This window comes from Marmota monax, unplaced genomic scaffold (assembly GCF_021218885.2).
Source record: "Marmota monax isolate L192 unplaced genomic scaffold, Marmota_monax_Labrador192_F-V1.1 WCK01_AAM20220418_F8-fsc00072, whole genome shotgun sequence".
NCBI lineage: Eukaryota > Metazoa > Chordata > Mammalia > Rodentia > Sciuridae > Marmota > Marmota monax.
The window spans coordinates 3,993,055-4,008,871 of NW_026692356.1; positions in this window are offsets into that span (position 1 = coordinate 3,993,055).

Sequence of the window (15,817 nt, forward strand, 5' to 3'; positions counted from 1 at the left end):
CTAGGTGGCCCCTCCCCAGGATGCCCTGCCCAGGTCGTTCCGTCCTCCTGAAGCCCCGCCCCCAGAACGCCCTGTGCACCAGTGTTCCTGATCCTAGGTCTCCGGGCTCTGCTCTGGCTGCAGCGCTGCCGGTGAAGTACCCCGTAGACTAGCTCCGCTGTTTGGTTTAGCAAGGTTGAGAAAGAGTTTAAGGCAGGAGAAGACTGGGTCAGCTTGTTTCTTTTTGCACAAACACCAGGTATGTGCCAATGCCTAGATTAGAAAAATTAGTGTCATCAGGTGGAGAGTGGCGTGAGCCGGTTACAGATTGCTTCGCCCACATCGTCCACAGGAAACACTGCCTGGCCTTTTGGGCAATCGCAGATCACAACTGAGGTGAAGCCTACTGGGGATCCACATTTACAGCTTGTGTTTTATTTTTCAGCACTCAGAACAGAAAGAGAACTCTTTTCAGGGATCTCCATCGCTGGTGCCTGGTGCCAGACACACATCCTGCGGTGGAAAGCTTAGGGAGGGTGCGAGTATCTTCTTTGCTGTTTGGTAGTTGCTTCCTGCAAGTGTCAAATTCCCAAAGTATGGGGATTCGTGGAAGTCATGGAAAACATGGCCTTGGCCCTCGGTATGGTACTGGCTCTAAGGAAGATTCACGCTTTCCCTCGGAGTTTTGCAATGATAAATTATACAAAGGACATACTCCTCAAACGGCCACCGAGGTTAAGTAATGGCTTAAAATGGTCACAGTTGATTCCTTTGAGCGAGACTCCTTTTGATTCTTGGCTTCATGATTGGACAAATACTGTATATGGGACAATATTTTGAAATGTCAGTTGAGATCTCTGTCACCTCGGCTGCTCCCACTCCATTTCCTTGGTTCTTTCTCCAATCAGGAAACAGGCTCATTCCTCATTCATTGCCTGGATCCAGCAGAACTCAGGGGCCTAAAGTGGGGGCAATTCTTGGCTTCTGAGTTCTCAAAGCTCAGCACTTGGGAGTTGGAAAGAACACAAAGAAGGGGTAATGGTTTTGGGGAAGCATCTAATAATTCAGAACACAACCTCCAGTCTGAAGCAAGATTAAGATTTCCCATGTTAGCAGGAGGGGGTCAGGTAGAACTTGTAGGAAAAGCAGGAAGAGGGTACCTGTTGTGGGGGTTGGGGAAAGGTGCTGGGCCAAAGCCCCCTGGAGAATTGAAGTAGTGGGAAGCCCCAGATAGGAGGAAGGCAGTCTTTCCTTTGGTAGAACCTCAGAGAAATCAGAGAGATTCCAAGTGGAATGGGCTGTCTGGGTAGATGGGCCTGAATGCCACATAGTTTCTCATGGCCCAATGTGATGATGTAACGATAGAATGGTCCCTGTCCTCTGAGTGACATGTTGAAGACAAGGTAGAAATAAGGACATCTCACATGGATGACATCATCTGTGCTATAATTTGGATCTGAAATGTTCCCCAAAGATCCATATGTTAAAGGCTTTGTTTCCAGTCTGTGGCGCTCTTAGGAGGTGGCGTAATCTTTAAGAATTAGGTCATTTGGGGGCATGCCCTTGAAGAGGATAGTGAGAACTGACCTCTTCTTCTATCTTTGCTTCCTGAAGCCATGAGGTGAACAGGCCTCCTCTGCTACACTTTCCTGCCATGATGTACTATGCTACCATAGGCTCAAAGCAACTGACCATGGACTCAAAAGTTCTGAAACCATGAGCCAAAACAAACCTTTTCCCTTATTAAGTTGATTATCTCAGGTATTCTGTTATAATAACACAAAGCTCACACGATCTGTGTCCTTCAATTGTGCTAGAATAAGCTGAGGTAACAAAAACAATAGCCACAAAAGTAAATCTCAGTGGTTCAAACAACAAAGACTCTTATTTAAGCTACATGTCTACTGCAGATTAGCTAAAGCTCTGTGTGTCATGTCAGCACTGTCCTCACCTGGGAACTTGGGAGAAAGTTGCCAATAACAATGGCAGAGGAGGAAAAAAAAATAGAATGAGGAAAAGCATGAACTGGCACTTAAAAACTCCCTTCTGGAAATGCCACTTGCTTTCAAGTTTTATTTGCCAAAGCAAGTCCCATGATCCACTGAACTTCAGGTTTGTGGGGAAACACACCCCTCCTGTGTGTTTGGAAGAAGGGAACCAGAGGCTTTGCAGACAACCCTAAATGACTACCATGACCAGCAAGCACGGCACCTGGGTGTTATAAAATAACTTATTTTTCAGGGAGCAGGGATATAGTTCCCAATTGGCTTAGATGAAGCCTCTTAAGTTTCTGCTACTAGGCAGAATGGGAATTTGAAATAGAAATTAAGTGCACACATAAAATGATTTGTGTGTGTGTGTGTGTGTTGCTGGGAATCAAACTCAGGATCTTGAGCATGCTAGGTAAGCACTCTGCCTGTGAACTACATCCTCAGCCCAAGTCAAGTTTTTACAACACCTGAATTTGTGCTGGGATTTGTATGTGTCCTCTTAGTTATGCCAAGTGCCAGCAATGATGCAGCTCATGCAAGATCAAAAAGCACAATCAAAATGATCACTTCTGGGAGCCAAAGATATCTCTCACCTTCTTACTAAGGTTTGTTTTGCTGGGAGGACTGCACACTTGGTTGAGACAATAATAAGAGTTGGGGTAAAGAGAGAAATGGTGTACTTGGTGTCTTCAGGGGTTTGGTTTCAGGACTTGTGCAGATACCAAATATACAGAAAGCTCAAGTCTCTTAGTATAAAATGCTATATATCTGCATCTAAGCTACTCATAGGCTCTCAAATACTTTTAATCATCTCTACTTAGACTATAACTAAGACCCACACGTCACTTCATTCACCTGGATTATGTAGAACACTGCATGAGACAAATCCTTTGGCTTTTTGGAAATTCCTGCCATCCCCCTGGCCCCTGCCAGGTACTTTCAATTCATAGTTAGTAGACTCCTTAGTGTGGAACTTATAGACAGAATGTCTAGGGTTTTGAGAAAAGGAAGAAACTGCGAGTGCATTCAGAGCCTGAACATCATAGATGGAATTTAAAGTTTCAGAAACAACTTTCAATTCCAAATTTTATTTGATAACAGAACAGTGCCTTGTTATGGAATTCCCTGCTCTGTGCCAGTGTCAATACTTGGTGCTTTTACCCCTGCCATCTCTTTCAACATTCAGAATAACTCATGGGTAGCATTAGCCCAGTTGAGAGAGGTTCAGCAGCCATGTTAGCACCACGTGCAACAGATGTAGAGTTGGTGCTGGACCAGAGGTTGGCTGAAGATGTGCTGCAGATGGAGGCTCCTGTCCTCATATAAATTTCTTTGTCTGTTCCCCACTTCTCCTAATTTCTTTCAGAGCTGTAGTCCTGGTTTGAGAGTGACAAAAACAACAAGGAAGTGGCGAATGCATTATCCACGAATTGATATAACTTGCTAGAACACTAGAACATTCTTATAAGGAGCGAGACTCTTCAAATTCTGGCTACTTCCCTAGGCCACTTCTGCCTTTTTAATTTTCATAGGTACTGCTTGTCTTTTTTCTCTCTTGTTCAGTGTCCTTCTAATCTATTTTCCAGCTGGCCCTTCTCCCCGACACAATTTGATACCCAGGTTGCTAGCAATCTTTTCTCTGGCTTTGATGTGCTCCTTCCCTGGGCCACGTGGCTTTGCTGTGCAGATGTGTGTCTTTGCTACCTTTCCCTGTTTCCTTTAAAGACCCACAGATGCTTAGCAGAAAGTCGCAGAAATCACACAGAATAAAAAGGCAGTTCTAGGGAGCCTGCCGTCTCAGGTTTGATGTGGGCATGAAGGAAGAGTTAGACCTCCTCAGGGTGTAGAGAAAATAAAGTGAAGGGTAGATTTTAGCTTCTTATGGAGTGGTGTTTGAACTTTTTATTTCAGGCTTTTCTAAGTCAGACATGTGAAGGCTGGTTCAGAGGTACAGTGGGAGAGATGTTGGACTTGGCTCTGGTGAGCATCCCTCTGGCACCTGGCTAGAGCTCTAGTCCTGGACTTTACTCTCATCCTCCTTCCTGTGTCTGTCTCCCAAAGCCCAAAGGAAGGTCAAGCACCCAGAAAGCTTTCATACTTTCATGGCTTCATACAGCTGCGGATGCTTTTCAGTGCTCTATACTCTATTTACTATATTTTATTTTACTTGTAACCCAGCAGCCGTTACCCAAATGTCTTTGGCAAACTTAAATTTATTTTGAGGGACCCATGCTTCAAGTTGAGGGGAAATTAGTTTAGAAACTAACAGGCTGAGCCATGTGCGATGGTGCCCACCTGTAATCTCAGCAGTTTGGAAGGCTGAGGCAGGAGGATTTCGAGTTCAAAGCCAGCCTCAGCAATTTAGCAAGGCCCTAGGCAACTTAGTGACCCTGTCTCAAAATAAAACATCAAAGAGGGCTGGGAATGTGGCTCAAAAAAAAAAAAAAAAAAAAAAAAAAACAGAAAGAAAGAAACTAAACAAGTTCCTTTATTCCCATTTACCTTAGCACAGATTATGGAGTTGGCTCATTTGCCCTGAAGAAAACAAACTCAGTAGCTTCTGGTGAGAGATGTGGAAGAGTGGATATAAACTGCTAATGCTGTGTTTCGCAGCATGGTGGTCAGAGATAACAGGGGCCCACACCCCCTCTGAGACACTATCTACGCTGTTCCCAGAGTGATACTTCTAAATTGCAAATGGGATCAAGTTGTTACCAGCTTTCCATGGTGCTTAAAATCCAGGCTCACTGCCATGGCTTATAAGGGTGCCGGAGCTAGTGCCAATTTCCCCCTACACACCACTCACACCGGCCCTTTTTCCAGTTACTTTTTTTCCAGATTTTTTTTTTAATTTTTATTGTTGGTTGTTCAAAACATTACATAGCTCTTGACATATCATATTACACACGTTGATTCAAGTGTGTTATGAACTCCCATTTTTACCCCGTATAGATTGCAGAATCACATCGGTTATACATCCACGTTTTTACATATTGCCATACTAGTGTCTGTTGTGTTCTGCTGCCTTTCCTATCCTCTACTATCCCCCCTTCCCTCCCCTCCCATCTTCTCTCTCTACCCCATCTACTGTAATTCATTTCTCTCCCTTGATTTTTTTTCCCTTTCCCCTCACATCCTCTTATATGTAATTTTGTATAACAATGAGCGTCTCCTTCCATTTCCATGCAATTTCCCTTCTCTTTCCCTTTCCCTCCCACCTCTCGTCCCTGTTTAATGTTAATCTTTTTCTCATTCTCTTCCTCCCTGCTCTGTTTTTAGTTGCTCTCCTTATATCAAAGAAGACATTTGGCATTTGTTTTTTAGGGATTGGCTAGCTTCACTTAGCATAATCTGCTCTAATTCCATCCATTTCCCTGCAAATTCCATGATTTTGTCATTTTTTAATGCAGAATAATACTCCATTGTGTATAAATGCCACATTTTTTTTATCCATTCGTCTATTGAAGGGCATCTAGGTTGGTTCCACAGTCTTGCTATTGTGAATTGTGCTGCTATGAACATGGATGTAGCAGTGTCCCTGTAGCATGCTCTTTTTAGGTCTTTAGGGAATAGACCGAGAAGGGGAATAGCTGGGTCAAATGGTGGTTCCATTCCCAGCTTTCCAAGAAATCTCCATACTGCTTTCCAAATTGGCCGCACCAATTTGCAGTCCCACCAGCAATGTACAAGTGTACCCTTTTCTCCACATCCTCGCCAGCACTTGTTGCTGTTTAACTTCACAATGGCTGCCAATCTTACTGGAGTGAGATGGTATCTTAGGGTGGTTTTGATTTGCATTTCTCTGACTGCTAGAGAAGGTGAGCATTTTTTCATGTACTTGTTGATTGATTGTATGTCCTCCTCTGAGAAGTGTCTGTTCAGGTCCTTGGCCCATTTGTTGATTGGGTTATTTGTTTCCTTATTGTTTAACTTTTTGAGTTCTTTGTATACTCTGGATATTAGGGCTCTATCTGAAGTGTGAGGAGTAAAGATTTGTTCCCAGGATGTAGGCTCCCTATTTACCTCTCTTATTGTTTCTCTTGCTGAGAAAAAAACTTTTTAGTTTGAGTAAGTCCCATTTGTTGATTCTAGTTATTAACTCTTGTGCTATGGGTGTCCTATTGAGGAATTTGGAGCCCGACCCCACAGTATGTAGACCGTAGCCAACTTTTTCTTCTATCAGACGGCGTGTCTCTGATTTGATATCAAGCTCCTTGATCCATTTTGAGTTAACTTTGGTGCATGGTGAGAGAAAGGGATTCAGTTTCATTTTGTTGCATATGGATTTCCAGTTTTCCCAGCACCATTTGTTGAAGATGCTATCCTTCCTCCATTGCATGCTTTTTGCCCCTTTATCAAATATAAGATAGTTGTAATTTTGTGGATTGGTCTCTGTGTCCTCTATTCTGTACCATTGGTCCACCCGCCTGTTTTGGTACCAGTACCATGCTGTTTTTGTTACTATTGCTCTGTAGTATAGTTTGAAGTCTGGTATCGCTATACCGCCTGATTCACACTTCCTGCTTAGAGTTGTTTTTGCTATTCTGGGTCTTTTATTTTTCCATATGAATTTCATGATTGCTTTATCTATTTCTACAAGAAATGCCATTGGGATTTTGATTGGCATTGCATTAAACCTATAGAGAACTTTTGGTAATATCGCCATTTTGATGATGTTAGTTTTGCCTATCCATGAACAGGGTATATTTTTCCATCTTCTAAGATCTTCTATTTCTCTCTTTAGGGTTCTGTAGTTTTCATTGTGTAAGTCTTTCACCTCTTTTGTTAGGTTGATTCCCAAGTATTTTATTTTTTTTGAAGATATTGTGAATGGAGTGGTTGTCCTCATTTCCATTTCCAGAAGATTTGTCACTGATATACAGGAATGCCTTTGATTTATGCGTGTTGATTTTATATCCTGCCACTTTGCTGAATTCATTTATTAGCTCTAATAGTTTCTTTGTAGACCCTTTTGGGTCTGCTAGGTATAGAATCATGTCACCTGCAAATAGTGATAATTTAAGTTCTTCTTTTCCTATTTTTATGCCTTTAATTTCTTTCGTCTAATTGCTCTGGCCAGTGTTTCGAGAACTATGTTGAACAGAAGTGGTGAGAGAGGGCATCCCTGTCTTGTTCCAGGTTTTAGAGGGAATGTCTTCAATTTTTCTCCATTCAGAATGATGCTAGCCTGAGGCTTAGCATAGATAGCTTTTACAATATTGAGGTATGTTCCTGTTTTCCCTAGTTTTTCTAGAGTTTTGAACATAAAGGGATGCTGTACTTTGTCGAATGCTTTTTCTGCATCTATCGAGATGATCATATTGTTCTTACCTTTAAGTCTATTGATGTGGTGAATAACATTTATTGATTTCCGTATATTGAACCATCCTTGCATCCAAGGGATGAATCCTACTTGATCATGGTGCACAATTTTTTTGATAAGTTTTTGTATCCGATTCGCCATAATTTTATTGAGGATTTTTGCATCCAGGTTCATTAGAGATATTGGTCTGTAGTTTTCTTTCTTTGAAGTGTCTTTGTCTGGTTTAGGAATCAGGGTGATGTTGGCCTTGTAGAATGAATTTGGAAGTTCTCCCTCTTTTTCTATTTCGTGAAATAGCTTGAAAAGTATTGGTATTAGTTCTTCTTTAAAGGTTTTGTAAAACTCTGCTGTATACCCATCCGGTCCTGGGCTTTTCTTAGTTGGTAGTCTTTTGATGGCTTCTTCTATTTCCTCAATTGATATTGGTCTGTTTAGGTTGTCTATATCCTCCTGACTCAATCTGGGCAGATCATATGACTTAAGAAATTTATCGATGCCTTCACTATCTTCTGTTTTATTGGAGTATAAGGATTCAAAATAATTTCTAATTATCTTCTGTATTTCTGAAGTGTCTGTTGTGATATTGCCTTTTTCATCCCATATGCTAGGAATTTGAGTTCTCTCTCTTCTTCTCTTCGTTAGCATGGCTAAGGGTCTGTCGATCTTATTTATTTTTTCAAAGAACCAACTTTTAGTTTTGTCAATTTTTTCCATGGTTTCTTTTGTTTCAATTTCATTGATTTCAGCTCTGATTTTAATTATTTCTTGCCTTCTACTTCTTTTGCTGTTGATTTGCTCTTCTTTTTCTAGGATTTTGAGATGAAGTGTGAGATCATTTATTTTTTGGTTTTTTCTTTTTTTAAGGAATGAACTCCAAGCAATGAATTTTCCTCTTAGAACTGCTTTCCTTGTGTCCCATAGGTTCCGATATGTTGTGTCTGTGTTTTCATTTATCTCTAAGAATTTTTTAATTCCCTCCTTGATGTCTTCTATAACCCATTGATCATTCAGTAACCTATTGTTCATTCTCCAAGTGATGCATGATTTTTCCTTCCTTCTTTTATCGTTGATTTCCAGTTTCATTCCATTATGATCAGATAAGATGCATGGTATTATCTCTACTCCTTTATAATGTCTAAGAGTTGCCCTGTGACATAATATATGATCTATTTTTTGAGAAGGATCCATATGCTGCTGAGAAAAAAGTGTAACTGCTTGATGTTGGGTGGTATATTCTATATATGTCAATTAAGTCTAGGTTATGAATTGTATTATTGAGTTCTATAGTTTCTTTATCCAACTTTTGTTTGGAAGATCTGTCCAGTGGTGAGAGAGATGTGTTAAAGTCTCCCATAATTATTGTATGGTGGTCTATTAGACTCTTGAATTTGAGAAGAGTTTGTTTGATGAGCATAGCTGCACCATTGTTTGGGGCATATATATTTATGATTGTTATGTCTTGTTGGTGTATGGTTCCCTTGAGCAGTATGTAGTGTCCCTCTTTATCCCTTTTGATTAACTTTGGCTTGAAATCTATTTTATTTGATATGAGTATGGACACTCCTGCTTGTTTCCGAAGTCCATATGAGTGATATGATTTTTCCCAACCTTTCATCTTCAGTCTATGTATGTCTTTTCCTATCAAATGCGTCTCCTGTAGGCAGCATATTGTTGGATCTTTTTTTTGATCCATTCTACTAGCCTGTGTCTCTTAATTGGTGAGTTTAAGCCATTAACATTTAGGGTTATTATTGAGATATGGATTGTTCTTCCAGCCATATTTGTTTATTTATATTACTTAACATGGTTTGTTTTTCCTCTTTGATTATTTTTTCCTTTTACTGTACTACCTCCCACTGTTGGTTTTCATTGTTATTTTCCATTTCCTCTTCCTGTAATGTTTTGCCGAGGATGTTTTGAAGAGATGGTTTTCTAGCTGCAAATTCTTTTAACTTTTGTTTATCGTGGAAGGTTTTAATTTCATCTTCCATCCTGAAGCTTAATTTCGCTGGATACACAATTCTTGGTTGGAACCCATTTTCTTTCAGTGTTTGAAATATGTTGTTTCAGGATCTTCTAGCTTTCAGAGTCTGTGTTGAAAGATCAGCTGTTATCCTGATTGGTTTACCCCTAAATGTAATCTGCTTCCTTTCTCTTGTAGCTTTTAAAATTCTCTCCTTATTCTGTATGTTGGGCATCTTCATTATAATGTTTCTAGGTGTGGATCTCTTATGATTTTGCACATTCGGCGTCCTGTAGGCTTCTAGGATTTGGGATTCTGTCTCATTCTTCAAGTCTGGGAAGTTTTCTCATATTATTTCATTGAACAGATTGCTCATTCCTTTGGTTTGGACCTCTATACCTTCCTGTATCCCAATGACTCTTAAGTTTGGTCTCTTTATGTTATCCCATATTTCTTGGATGTTCTGCTCATGGTTTCTTTTTTTTTAACCACGTTTTAGTTTTGTTAATTTTTTCAATAGTTTCTTTTGTTTCAATTTCATTGATTTCCGCTCTGATTTTAATTATTTCTTGCCTTCTGCTACATTTGCTGTTGTTTTGCTCTTCCTTTTCTAGGGCTTTGAGATGAAGTGTGAGCTCATTTATTTGTTGGTTTTTCCTTTTTTTGAGGAATGACCTCCAGGCGATGAATTTCCCTCTTAAAACTGCTTTCATTGTGTCCCATAGATTCCGATATGTTGTGTCTGTATTTTCATTTATCTCTAAGAATTTTTTGATTTCCTCTTTTATGTCTTCTGTAACCCATTGATCATTCAGTAACATATTGTTCATTTTCCATGTGATGTAGGATTTTTCCTTCCTTCTTTTATCATTGATTTCCAGTTTCATTCCATTATGATCAGATAAAATGCATGGTATTATCTCCACCCCTTTATATTTACTGAGGGTTGCCCTATGGCATAATATATGGTCTATTTTTGAGAAGGATCCATGTGCTGCTGAGAAAAAAGTATATCCACTTGATGATGGTTGATATATTTTGTATATGTCAGTTAAGTCTAGGTTATTGATTGTGATATTGAGTTCTATAGTTTCTTTATTCAACTTTTGTTTGGAGGATCTGTCCAATGGTGAGAGAGGTGTGTTGAAGTCACCCATAATTATTGTATTGTGGTCTATTTGATTCTTGAACTTGAGGAGAATTTGTTTTATGAACGTCGCAGCACCATTATTTGGTGCATAAATATTGATAATTGTTATGTCTTGTTGGTGAATGGTTCCTTTTAACAGTATATAATGTCCTTCCTTATCCCTTTTGATTAACTTAGTCTTGAAGTCGATTTTATTCGATATGAGGATGGCCACCCCTGCTTGCTTACGAGGACCGTGTGCGTGGTATATTTTTTCCCAACCTTTCACCTTCAGCCTGTGTATGTCTTTTCCAATCAGATGTGTCTCCTGGAGGCAGCATATTGTTGGATTTGTTTTTTTAATCCATGTTACCAGCCTATGTCGTTTTATTGGAGAGTTTAAGCCACTAACGTTTAGAGTTACTATTGATATATGGTTTGTACTTCCAGCCATGTTTGATTATTTATCTTCTTTTTTTTTTTAAATTTAGTTTGTTTCTCCATGATTAGCTTTCCCCCCGCCCTCTGCCTTTACAGAGGCACTTCCCACTGATGGTTTTTGTTATTGTTTTTCATTTCTTCCTCGTGTAGTGTTTTGCTCAAGATGCTTTGCAATGCTGGTTTTCTGGCTGCAAATTCTTTTAGCTTTTGTTTATCATGAAAGATTTTCATTTTGTTGTCGTACCTGAATCTTAATTTTGCTGGATACAGAATTCTTGGTTGGCATCCATTGTCTTTCAGTGTTTGAAATGCGTTGTTCCAGGATCTTCTCGCTTTCAGCGTCTGTGATGAAAAATCCGTTGTTAACCTTATTGGTTTACCCCTGAATGTAATCTGCCTCCTTTCTCTTGTAGCTTTTAATATTTTCTCTTTGTTCTGTATATTGGATATCTTCATAACAATGTGTCTTGGCATTGGTCTACTGTGATTTTGTGTGCTCGGTGCCCTGTATGCATCTACAATTTGTATATCCGTTTCCTTTTTTTATTTCTGGAAAGTTTTCTGTAATTATTTCATTCAGCAGGTTACTCATTCCCTTGGTTTGAATCTCTGTACCTTCCTCTATCCCGATGACTCGTAGGTTTGGTTTTTTTATGTTATCCCATATCTCTTGGATGTTTTTCTCATGATTTTTTACCAGCCTTTCTGAGTTGGCTAGGCTCTTTTCAAGATGATATATTTTGTCTTCATTATCTGACATTCTGGCTTCTACTTGCTCCACACTGTTAGTGATACTCTCAATTGAGTTTTTAATTTGGTTTATCGTTTCCTTCATTTCTAGAATTATTGTTTGATTTTTTTAATAATCTCTATCTCCTGATAAAGATGCTTAACTTCTTCTTTTATCTGTTTATGTAATTCATTTTCAATGTGTTCTTTCACTGTTTGGATTTGCTGTCTCGTGTCCTCTTTAAGGTTCCATTCCATCTGTCTAAGGTATTCCTTGAGTTCTTTATATGACCATTTTTCTGCTAACTCTAGGTCCTCCTGAATATTTAGGCTGTCCTTCATTGTTTGTACTCTTTTTCTTCCTTGCTTTTTTATGCTGCTCATGTTACTTCTTGTTCTGTTTGACTGCTGAGTTACTGTTTACTCTTATAAATTTATTTGATGCTTGGGAGGAAAGATATTAGAAGGGAAGGGAAGAAGTCACTAAAGAGAATGAGAGTAGGCAGGTAGAATTCAAGGAAGGGGGAATAAGAAAATTGAAAAGAAATGAAAAGACAAAAGAAACAAAAAAAATCGAATATAAAGAAAGAAAGAAAGAAAATTTTTTTTTACAAATATAATAATGATAATTAAAAAATGAAAATTAAACATTAAAAAAAGTTAAAGAACAACAACAACAAAAAAATGAAAATGAAAGAAAAAGAAAAAAAAAATAATAAATGCAGTCATAGAGTTCGATTAACTTCTCTTCCAGTAGGTGGAGCTGTGCCCACTGGGCTAAGCTTCTCCTCTCAATAGGTGGGAACCAATCACTGTGCAGCAGCTCTTCCTCCCAGACTGGGCAGGTCTCCAATCCTGAGTGTCTAGGGCCTTCTGTTGTGTTTCCTGAAGCCAGGCCCCGCTCACCTGTGACGCTCACCACAATGCTGGCTACACACCAGGTCTGCTGCTCCTGGGAGCCCTGTTTTCATGAATGCCTGGGCACACTCTCCCTGTTTGCCTCCCTCAGACCCTAAGTTTGTAGAGCTTGGGGCTGAGAACCCCCAGTGAATTTGCTTGCCCTCCGGTAGCCACGCCCCCGGTAGCTGGTGCAAGAGACCTCAGTTGTCAGCACTGGTTGGAGCCGTAGCCGGGAGTTCCGCGCCGCGAGTCCCGCGCCACCCCTGATTCCCTCGGTCTGGCTATCGCACTCACAGGAGAGCTGGGAGGGGCCCTTAAGGTTTCCCCGCTGTGTGGAGAGAGATGGCTAGGGGATTACACACCTGTCGCGCTGGTTTCAATGAAGTAATGTCCTCCGCCCGTGACGTCAGTTCTCTGCCAAGGTATCCTATGCAAATGGTGACCGTTCGTTCCCTTTGCCAGGTGACCAATGCAACGGGTGGGTCCTGACTATCTCTCCCAATCCCCGTTTCAATCCTGTGGCCACTGCCTATGAAGGCTCGGTTGGCTTTTACCTCTGTAAGTTCAGACGGGGCGGCCAGTTATTTCAGCGGGATCGTTAGTGCTGAGTCACGAGAAGCAGGCGAACCGGAGCTTGAATGCAGCCGATCCGGGCTCCGTGTGTGTGTTCTGAGGGGCCCAGACTGTTCGCCCCAGATCCACATCAGCTCAGCATTGCCTAGTGATCCTGAGCAAACAGCATTTAGACAATTTATGGCTCCCTATGCCCGTGCAGCTAAAGAGGTCAGAGACTTGATCTCTCTGCGCCCGCCACCATGTTGGATCTCTGCTCATGGTTTCTTAACAGTCTCGCTGAGCTGTCTATGTTCTTTTCAAGTTGAAATACTTTGTGTTCATTGTCTGATGTTCTATCTTCTAGGTGTTCTACTCTGCTGGTCGTATTCTCATTTGAGTTTTTAATTTGGTTTATTGCTTCCTGCATTTCTAGGATTTCTGTTTGTTTTTTATAACCTCTATCTCCCTGTATAGTTGATCTTTTGCTTCTTTGATTTGTTTATGTAATTCATTTGTCGAAGTGATCTTTCATTGTCTGATTTTGCTGTCTAATGTCTTCTTTGAGACTCCAGATCATCTGAAGCATGTATATCCTGAATTCTTTATCTGACATTCCATCTGGTGCAGATATTACCTCTTCTAAAGTTGAGTTGACCTGCATTGCTTGTGGTCCTTTCTTCCCTTGTCTTTTCATACTGCTCACATTTCTTTCTGCTTGGTGAAACTGTTGTGTTATTGAATTTTCCCCCTATATTTATATTGCTCTTGTATAGTTGCAAAGTCTCCCTTTTGTGGAGAAAGACAATGTTAACAGTTCTCAATATCAATAGTACATCATCTAAGCACATGTTTTCCTGATTACTACATTTATAGCTAGACTCTATGTCTACAAATGTTGGTTTTGATTATCGTGTACAAATATAGTCATTAATTTCATGAAAGGCATACCATTTTTGGTAGCTTGAAGAAAACTGGATTTCAGGTGTAGGATATTATGTTTATGGGGAAAGGAGTGAGGGTATGGGGTTTATCTACCTTAGTAACTTTGGAGAGCTCTAACCAATAGATGGGTAATTTATGGAAGAATGTATAGATTCAAATTCCTATCTGTATTTATAAGATTACCCTACTTATGAATAGTAAAATTTAGGGGGTTGCAAGTGGGATAGAGGGAGTAAGAGGGAAGAAAACAGATAACAAGGAAAGGGAGAGAAAAAAGAGAGCGGGAAAAAAGAAAATACGAGAAAAAAGAAAAGGAATAGAAAGGGGGGAAGGGAGGTGGGGCATATGCAATTCCTCTATAGTATATTATTCTGGTGATTCAGTTGTTAAAGACCTTTTTTGTGTACAATTTTTGGTTTCACATATGTTGAGGTTGCGAAGACCCGAGGGGGAATGGTAGAGGAGACTGGGTGAATGGCTGAAAAGAGAGAGAGAAGAGAGAAAAAGAAAGAAAAAAAGAAAAAAAAAGTCTCTCAGAACTCTGTTTTCATTTCTTCCAGTTGGTGGCATTGTCTGTTCCTAGCTTGAGTCTCTGGGTTCAGGATGGTGGTGGTAGTCAGTGTGAGAGGACTTGAGCTTCCATCTGTGGCCTCTCTACTCTTATTCTCTGAGATGTAAACCAGGTGTCTGATCATCTGCAGAACTGCACTGGTAGCCACGCCAGTCAACCGGTTGGTGGGATTTAAGGGTTGGTGGGACTTTCCAAGATGAGTTCCATCAGTTTTTCTCATAAGGTGTTTGATAAGGTGGGGGTGTTGGGGAAACCTTATGTTTGTCAAGAGCTCGGTCAGGTGACCGCACGGGTGGTCGGCAGGGCCCCTCCTCCAGTTGGAGTGGTCTGTCTACCTCACCGGCGGGAGGCTGGGCTCCTCCAACTGGGGAGGTCTGTCTACCGCTCAGGAGAGTCGCTGGGCCTGTTCTCCAGGTCGCAGGTCTGCCTACTGTGCAGGCGCAGGCGGCGGCTGGGCCCCTCCTACAATTGGGGTGCTCTGTCTACCTCGCCAGCGGGTCTCTGGGCCCCTTCTCTGGGACACGCAGCTTGCCTACCTTGCAGGTGGCCGCTGGGCCCCTCCTCCAATAGGGGTGATCTGTCTACCATGCCAGCGGGCCGCTGGGCATGTTCTGTCTTTCCAGATTTATTGAGATACAATTGACAACACAAAATTGTATATGTTCAGGGTCTACAATGTGATATTTTTGAGGGGCTACTGGACATTGAACCCAGGGACACTTTACTGTTGAGTTACATCCCCAGTCCTTTTTTATTTTGTTTTTAAATTGTGAGACAGGGTCTTGCCAAGTTGCCGAGGCTGGCCTTGAACTTGCCATCCTCCTGCCTCAGCCTCCCGAGTTGCTGGAATTACAGATGTGTGCCACTGCGTCCTATTCAATGTGATATTTTTGATAACTGTACACATTATAAAATGATCATCACAATCAAGCTAATTAACACATCTGTCACTTCATGTAGTTATCACCATTTTGTGCATGTTTATGTGTTATGAGGACATTGAAGATCTATTCTCTTAGCAAATTTGATGTATGTAATACTGTACTATTACCTATAATGCTTTACATTCTTCCTGGTTAGGAGCTTTTCACCTAACCTCCCACCCTGGACATGGGCAACCATCCCCCTCTCTGCTTGGATGAGTTTGATTTCCAGTCTCTAGTGCTCCACAAACGTCCTCCTCATCCAGGGCCTTTACAGATCGTGGGAGGTTCATCCCTCAAATCCTCACTTGGCCATCACCCACACATCCCTCAGGTCTCAGTTCCAAAGATGCCACTTTCTGAGAGAGGAC